General features: G+C 40.8%; 1 long non-coding RNA gene across 1 annotated transcript; it reads right to left on the bottom strand.

The window, feature by feature from the left end:
• Positions 1–567: 567 nt before the first annotated feature.
• On the bottom strand, positions 568–3,241 carry LOC133548729 (uncharacterized). The gene is made up of 3 exons (XR_009805925.1): positions 2,486–3,241; positions 2,251–2,397; positions 568–2,163 (listed from the first exon to the last, which is right to left on the bottom strand). It is a non-coding gene; the product is annotated as an uncharacterized LOC133548729 (long non-coding RNA).
• Between the last annotated feature and the right edge of the window lie 6,125 nt (positions 3,242–9,366).

Raw genomic sequence — 9,366 nt, 5'->3', positions numbered from 1 at the left:
GCAAACATTACAGAGCTTGCCAAAGATTGTAATAAATTTATTAGAAGAAAACAGCCTGCTGCTTCCTTTAACTTGGACACAAACATCCATACCTTTGGCCATTCTGAGACAGTATTTTCCATGATTTAACTCGCCTTCTAATGTTTTTTTAATGTTGTAAAAATGTGTAGAATAGATAAAAAAATTCAAAATTTCTGTCAACGAAGATTTGCTTCAGCCCGCAGCATTTTGACAGTTGGCCATTATAGCTAATATAGACACTTACATCATGTGTTGCCTTCATTATAACACTTTTATACTACTTTTCATTTTTTGCACCTCCAGACAGATTATTTTTTTGTATTTTTGGTCTAATATGGCTCTTTCAACGTTTTTGGTTGCCGACCCCTGGCTTAACCTATTAACACTTAGCACAGTGTTTTTAGCTACTTGTAAATCACTAATCCTCGCCTCCATGGCGACAGATAAAGTAAGTTTCTTACAAGTATCATCCCTGCAGGACAAGGAATAGCTAAACATGCTTTACTACACACAGCTGGAGAATTCGATAGCTAACCACAAGCATGATTGATTGATTGATTGATTGATTGATTGATTGATTGATTGAAACTTTTATTAGTAGATTGCACAGTACAGTACATATTCCGTACAATTGACCACTAAATGGTAACACCCAAATACGTTTTTCAACTTGTTTAAGTCGGGGTGCAGGTAAATCAATTCATGGTAATCTAGCACTCCTGAATGTAAACAAATGCCATGTGTGGATCTATACAAATATCAACTATAAAGATACCAAGTAAAAAAGCTGTATGGACAATAATTACAACATTTTCTATTATCGCAGAACCTTTTGCCATTTTTTGTATTGTTTATTAAGTAAATATGTCCCTGGACACAAGAGAATTTTAATTATGACCAATGCATGATCCCGTAGCTACCTGGTATCGGGTCCTTAGAAATATTTGTAGTATCACCCAAAACTAATGTAAAGTCTCAAACAACAGAAAAATTATCTTAGGAATTGGTCAAGGAGGTGCAAAAGGCGATGGGGCAGAAGTGCACACCATGAATAAACAAACAAAAACAGGTCCCTCAGTGGTCAGCAGGGGAAGAGCCCAGGGCGCACTGAGCACAACAAAAGTTCCAACACAAAATCCTCTTTACCTCAGGGAGGCTAGGAAGCAAGCACAAAGAAGTGAGGAATTTCAGGAATAAGGAGAGACAACATACCAGGATTGACGAAGTGAAGCAGGCGCATGCACGTGGGAGGTGCAGGAGAAAATAACTGACAGGACCCAGCTGTCTGTGACGAGCTTAACTACACCTAGGTAGGGATTTGTTGCAGGTGTGTCTCGCTGGAGACTAATTAACAGAAGAAAACAGACACCATAAAAAAGAGAAGGCAGGGAAATGACAAAACACAACAAATAAGTGATTATTACATTTTAACATAATCATATAAAAAAAATGTTAAAACAAAAAATAAGCAGATATTAACAGTAAATGGGCCCTGCGATGTGGTGGCGACTTGTCCAGGGTGTACGCCGCCTTCCGCCCGATTGTAGCTGAGATAGGCACCAGCGTCCCCCGCGACCCCAAAGGGAATAAGCAGTAGGAAATAGATGGATGGATGGATAAAAGTAAATGAAGAAGTAGATAAATAAGAAATTTTCTACCGTTTGTCCCTCATTATTTTGACAAAAAAATGGAATGATAAATTACACAATATGTCACGGCATATGTCAGCAGGTTAATCAGGAGCCTTTGTTTGCTTACTTACTACTAAAATAGATGTTGTCTTGTATGTTCACTATCTTATTTAATGCCCAAATTGTTCTTTGACTACTAAAAAACGCAATTGTAATGTATCATAAGATTTTCTGGCGCCCTTTATTTTGAAAAGTATCGAAAAGTATTGAAATACCCGGAGCGGCACCAAAATATTGGTATCGCTAATGCTATCATGTCGTCCCGAGCATTTTTAACTAGGGTGGGGTATCGTTTGAATTCGAACGATTCCGATTCCGATTCTTTGTTTCGATTCCGATTCCTGACGATTCTCGATTCCGATTCTTCTTGTACCGTGCCGGGATCAATGTGTTTGCCAGGTAGTCCCTGGAAAGTGGTACGTATTTTGGGTTGAGAGTTTTCACCATATCCCTGCAAACATAAACAAACATGTAATGTTGCTGTTACTGTTTAGCCCAGTATCAATTAGCTTAGCTCTACCGTTATTGCTTAACTAACCTAAATGTTGGAGTCTTTTGACTATGTGTGCAGTGACCTTTCTGTGGCACTCTTCCGTCTGTGGCACCGACGTCTTCCCCATTGCCGCTACGGTGAACGGAGTACGCTGAGCACATGGCGGAGCCTGGCTAGCAGGTTGTAAATTGCCTATGAAAAAAAACACGGGCTAATTTGTTAGCTGCCTCAACGTTGGCGCAAAACAAATTATTTATTGCATATATATTGTTTTACTTACCGGATTCGGACTGCTGTGCAGTCACCGAGGTGCCAGGCAGAGGAGGACGAAGACGGGACACGCATTTATTTGTACTCAATGGTCTCGGAGGTGCTTCATCATGTTCGACGTGCACCCTCCAAAGCACGAAACAGTCCTGTTGCACGTGTTATATTTCACCGATATTTCATGTTTTTTTAGTAAAATAAAGCCATACTTTCGACCGCCGACGCCCGCTATCCATGCTTGACTGACTCGCTCGGCTACATAGGCTCGGCTATGCTAACACTTCCAGCGGTGGGCGCTTCTTCGTTGGTGTTGGGCGGCTTCTTCTTCCGGTCGGCGGACTTTTTTTAATCTTCCGGTCGGTGGACTGGGTATCGAAACTAGGAATCGAAATTTCAACTTTTGAACGATTCTGGGAGAATCTTAAAGTTAGTCCCGGTTCCAATCCATACTCGATACTCGATACCCAACCCTATTTTTAGCACAAACCACAAATGTCATTTACTACAGGATTGCGTACCAGAGACACACACACACACGCACACACACTGAGCAAGGTGTCTCACAAAGTTTCCCTCCAGTTCCCGACTGCTTCCCGCCCTCTGAATGTTTCAGAGGATTAGTCAGTGATAAGTGACATCAGGCTTGAAATGTGGACCTTGACCTCATGAGTCAACACACACACCCACACACAACACAGATGCACACACACACGCACACACACACACACACACACACACACATACGCGTGTGCACAAAATGTTGAGTCATGCCTCTATAGCGTTGCTCCATAGGAAAAGAGGATGACATCATTGCACAGTACGTGCGTGGAAGGCTTTTGTTTAAGCTCAATTCTGTGTGTGTGTGTGCGTGTGTGTGTGTGTGTGTGTGTGTGTGTGTGTGTGTGTGTGTGTGTGTGTGTGTGTGTGTGTGTGTGCGTGTGTGTGTGTGTGGGTGGATGCAGACTCTGACTCACTGTCTGCCTGCAAGAGGTGGCTTTGCAGGTCGGCCTCTGGTTTCCCGCCAAAATCTCTCTGTGTCATCCCCCTCCTCCCCGCCCATCCAGTGTTTGTTCCTTGTCCCCCCACCTAACCCCCCCTTTTTCTCCTTGGGCTTCTTTCGATCAACTCTGACCTTTAACCCCTTGGCCTTGTTGATTCAAGAGGCTATTTAGAGAGCTCCTCGAGCCTTTTCGGTCAAAACCACTGCATGCGTGTGTGTGTGTGTGTGTGTGTGTGTGTGTTATGGTGAAGTACTTTGTTTACTTGTGGTACTATTAGTTGTGGGTGTGTAGTTTTTCCTCACTATGTCTTAAAGGGGAACTGCTTTTTTTTTTTTTTTAATGTTGCCTATCATGGACAATCTTTATGTGAGACAAGCGCACACAGTTTTTTCATTTTTGTATGCATTCTAACTCATGAATAAATGCTAGCAATAGTCAGCTAACAATGGCAGTAATTGGAGTCGCTATTTTCTACTTAGAAAGCACTCTAAAAAACTCCATCAATGTCTTTTATAAATAAACCCCAAACCAGTGAAGTTGGCACATTGTGTAAATCATAAATACAAACAGACTACAATGATTTGCAAATCCTTTCCGACGTATTCAATTGAATAGACTGCAAAGACAATATATTTAATGTTTGAACTGAGAAACTTGTTTTTTTTTCCACAAATAATCATTAACTTTAAATTTAATGGCAGCAACACATTGCAAAACAGTTGTCACGGGGGAATTTTTACCACTGTGTTACATGGCCTTTCCTTTTAACAACACTCAGTAAACATTTGGGAACTGAAGAGACCAATTTTTGAAGCTGGAATTACTTCCCATTCCTGCTTGATGTACAGCTTAAGTGTTTCTGCAGTCCATTGAACAATTTGTTGTAGAATTTTAGGCTTCAAAAAGCGCCACACATGTGAGACCGGTCTGGACTATAGGCGGGCCAGTCTAGTACCCGCACCCCTTTACTACGAATCCACGCAGTTGTAACACGTGCAGAATGTGGCTTGGCGTTGTCTGGCTAAAATAAGCAGGGGCGTCCATGAAAAAGACATTGCTTGGATGGCAACATATCAATCAATCAATCAATGTTTATTTATATAGCCCCAAATCACAAATGTCTCAAAGGACTGCACAAATCATTACGACTACAACATCCTCGGAAGAACCCACAAACATATGTTGCTCCAAAACCTGTATGTAGCTTTCATCATTGATCGTGCCTTCACAGATGTGTAAGTTACCCATGCCTTGGGCGCTAATACACCCCCATACCATCACAGATGCTGACTTTTGAACTTTGCGCCTCTAACAGCTGGATAGTTCTCTTCCCTATTTGGTCCAGAGGACACAATGTCTACAGTTTCCAAAAAACAAATTGAAATGTAGACTCGTTAGACCACAGAACACTTTTCTACTTTGCATCAGTCCATCTTAGATGAGCTTGGGCCAGCAAAACCATAGGCTTTTCTGGATGTTGTTGATGAATGGCTTTGGCTTTGCATATTGGAGTTTTAACTTGCACTTATACATGTAGTGATGAACTGTAGTAACTGACAGTGGTTTTCTGAAGTGTTCCTGAACCCATGCGGTAATATCCTTTACACACTGATGTCACTTTTTGATGCAGTACCGTCTGAGGTATGGAAGGTCACGGGCATTGCTGCTTACGTGCAGTGATTTCTCCAGATTCTCTGAACCCTTTAAAGATATTACCGACTGTAGATGGTGAAATCCCTAAATTCCAATAACTGGTTGACAAATGTTGTTCTTAAACTGTGCAAAAATATGCTGATCAGTGATCTGATATATATATGTATATATATATATATATATATATATATATATATATATATATATATATATATATGTATATATATATATATATATGTATATATATATATATATGTATATATATATATATATATATATATATATATATATATATATATATATATATATATACATATATATATATATATATATATACATATACACACACACATATAAATACCCCAACAGAGACCCCGGACTGTTGAACAACTTAAGCTGTCCATCAAGCAAGAATGGCAAATAATTCCACCTGAAAAGCTTCAAAAATTGGTCTCTTCAGTTCCCAAACATTTACTGAGTAATGTTAAAAGGAAAGGCCATGTAACACAGTGGTATAAATGCCCCTGTGGCAACTTTTTGCAATGTGTTGCTGGCATTAAATTCTAAGTTAATGATTATTTGCAAAAAAAAAAGAAGTTTCTCAGTTCGAACATTAAATATCTTGTCTTTGCAGTCTATCCAATCGAATATAAGTTGAAAAGGATTTGCAAATCATTGTATTCTGTTTTTATTTTATATGTGCCAACCTCACTCGCTATGGGGTTTGTACAATGCCCAAAATTTTGGGCCATTTTTTTACCCCAGTCAGACCTTCAACCCACACTACTTTTTCACATATATCGAACCCAAAACATGTTGTCCCTTTCCCGGACTTCCAAGTAATTTTCTCCTCATTGACAATGAATGGTAAATATAAAATCTATGCAAATCCCACATTGAAAAATGAATGGGCGATATACAAACCTCTCAATTCAAACCATTCCAACATCTACCCACGCCACACACCCTGGACATTCAAACATTTCAGTTGCGCTAACTCAGGGGTCTGCAACCTGGGGCTCTTTCATGCCTGAGCCGTGGCTCCCTTTGTCTTTGAAACCGAACGTAAGCAAATAATGGTTACCGTATTTTCCGCACTATAAGGCGCACCGGATTATAAGGCGCACCTTCAACGAATGGCCTACTTTAAAACTTTGTTCATATATAAGGCGCATAGAATTGACGGTATAGTAGAGGCTGCATCCTTTAGATCAGGGGTCGGGAACCTTTTTGTCTGAGAGAGCCATGAAAGCCAAATATTTTAAAATGTATTTTTGTGAGAGACAAATAATATTTTTTAACACTGAATACAACTAAATGCGTGCATTTTTGAGTAAGAGTATAATAAGTCTCTTATTCTTTTTTAATAATATTGTTATTCTGAAACTAATCAACAATAAATAAAATACTTCTTACCCTAAATGCAACTTGTTGAACAGGTGGGGTAGAAAACAAATGGATGGATCAAAATGCATGAGTGTTTTATATTTTGAACGCTATTTTTAACACAATGATTACCATGAATTTTACCATCGCCGGTAAAAACCAAACGGGGGACTTTTGCATCTCTTGACACTGGAGCAGGCTTCACGGTGGCAGAGGGGTTAGTGCGTCTCCCTCACAATACGAAGGTCCTGCAGTCCTGCAGTCCTGGGTTCAAATCCAGGCTCGGGATCTTTCTGTGTGGAGTTTGCATGTTCTCCCCGTGAATGCGTGGGTTCCCTCCGGGTACTCCGGCTTCCTCCCACTTCCAAAGACATGCACCTGGGGATAGGTTGATTGGCAACACTAAATTGGCCCTAGTGTGTGAAAGTGAGTGTGAATGTTGTCTGTCTATCTGTGTTGGCCCTGCGATGAGGTGGCGACTTGTCCAGGGTGTACCCCGCCTTCCGCCCGATTGTAGCTGAGATAGGCACCAGCGCCCCCCGCGACTCCGAAAGGGAATAAGCGGTAGAAAATGGACGGATGGATGGACACTGGAGCAACCTAAATCCTTCGATTGCTAAGTGTTTGTTTGGCTTTAAATCTGGATGGAGGGAAAGGCTAGATGTAAATATAGCTACAAGTGAGGCATAATGCTGCAATATGTACACACAGCTAGCCTAAATAGCATGTTAGCATCAATTAGCATGCCGTCCTAATCGATGCACATTCTACGTAAATCAACTTGAATCCGTCCCTGATCGTGTTGTTACACCCTCCGACAACACACCGACGAGGCATGATGTCTCCAAGGTATCGGAAAACAGTAGAAAAAAACGGAAAATAACAGAGCTGATTTGACTCGATACGTCTGATGTGTAGGGAAAAATGGCGTTGAGTACCGATGTGACGTCACGTTCTGACATCGTCGCTCAGAGAGGCATAAACAGAAAGGTGTTCGCCACACTTCACCCATTTAGAGTTCAGGAATCGGTTAAAAAAATATATGGTCTTTTTTCTGCAACAACAAGGTATATATTGACGCTTACATAGGTCTGGTGATAATGTTCCCCTTTAATAAGAACCATTTTGGGGTCTTTACATAAACACACAGAAACGGCATATATCCCAGCATGCACCGCGCACTTCTTCTTTTGCGGGGGGAAATGAAGTCGGCGGCTGCTTACCGTATTTTCGAGACCTGTTGTGGCTCAATATTGGTCCATAAATAAGGCGCGCTGTCAGCTTTTGAGAACATTTGAGGTTTTTAGGTGCGCCTGACAGTGCGGAAAATATGGTACTTGAGCTATTAATTTTTCATTTTATTTAGTTAGTTCATTTGAATTTAACAGTTTTTATTTTGGAGGGCTCTGGGGTCTTATCATAGGAAAAATAAAACACATTTGAATATATTTTCGATGGAAATGTATTTCACAGTCCTTATGTGACATCTCAGTAGAAACATTTGAGTCTCACCTTAAAACTCATTTGTATACTCTAGCCTTTAAATATACCTCCTTTTGGACCAGTTGATCTGCTGCTTCTTTTCTTTTTCTCCTTTGTCCCACTCTCCCTTATGGAGGGGGTCCGGTCCGATGACCATGAATGAAGTACTGGCTGTCCAGAGTAGAGACCCAGATGGACCGCTTGTCGAGACCCAGGATGGACCGTTTGCCTGTGTATCGGTTGGGGACATCTCTACGCTGCTGATCCGCCTCCGCTTGGGATGGTTTCCTGTGGACGGGACTCTCGCTGCTGTCTTGGATCAGCTTTGAGCTGAACTCTCGCGGCTGTGTTGGAGTCACCATGGATTGAACTTTCACAGTATCATGTTAGACTCGCTCGACATCCATTGCTTTCTGTCCCCTAGAGGGGGGGTTGCCCACATTTGAGGTCCTCTCCAAGGTTTCTCATAGTCATCATTGTCACTGGCGTCTCACTGGGTGTGAATTCTCCCTGCCCTGGCTATATAAATAAACATTGATTGATTGATTGATTGATTGATCTCTTGGTGCCAAACAATTGAATTGTTTTTAGCGGTCAACTCCTAGCAATGGACGGATAAAATAAGGAGATATATTTTATTTACTTATATTTTTATTAATTTGCTGTTCTTTTTTTGATGACTAGGTAGTTGTTTTCAATTTTGTGTCAAATGAATATTCCGTAGTTGTATGCCCTCAGAATATTGGAATGCGTTCATTTTTATTTTGTAATTCATAAATAAATGATAAATGGGTTGTACTCGTATAGCGCTTTTCTACCTTCAAGGTTCTCAAAGCGCTTTGACATTACTTCCACATTTACCCATTCACACACACATTCACACACTGATGGAGGGAGCTGCCATGCAAGGCGCTAACCAGCACTCATCAGGAGCAAGGGTGAAGTGTCTTGCTCAGGACACAACGGACGTGACGAGGTTAGTACTAGGTGGGCATTGAACCAGGGACCCTCGGGTTGTGCACGGCCACTCTACCACTGCGCCAAATAAGGAAAGGAAGAGTGTATTTTGTTTCTAATGTTCAAAATAATTTGATGATTTGCTTCGTTATACCCAGAAATAAATCAAATAAGTGTTTGATTTCATAAGTCCTATAGCACACGTGTAAGTAAACTGAAAGTGGTGTTATCGTCATTTTAGGAATTTAACAGAGTTCATGGCTCTAGGGGGGTTTTATTTTGGGGAAAATGAGCTCCAATGGCTCTTTGTATGCCGAAGGTTTGGCGACTCCTGTACCAAAGGCCTTTTAGTTTTGAATATGATTAAAATCAAGAGGAAGATTACTAATTCAGTGTTAATATTTGAATGGAAAAG

The sequence above is a fragment of the Nerophis ophidion genome, linkage group LG03, assembly GCF_033978795.1.
Source record: "Nerophis ophidion isolate RoL-2023_Sa linkage group LG03, RoL_Noph_v1.0, whole genome shotgun sequence".
Taxonomy (NCBI): Eukaryota; Metazoa; Chordata; class Actinopteri; order Syngnathiformes; family Syngnathidae; genus Nerophis; species Nerophis ophidion.
Note: the sequence above shows the minus strand (reverse complement) of the source record. Positions and strands in the feature narration are given on the sequence as shown.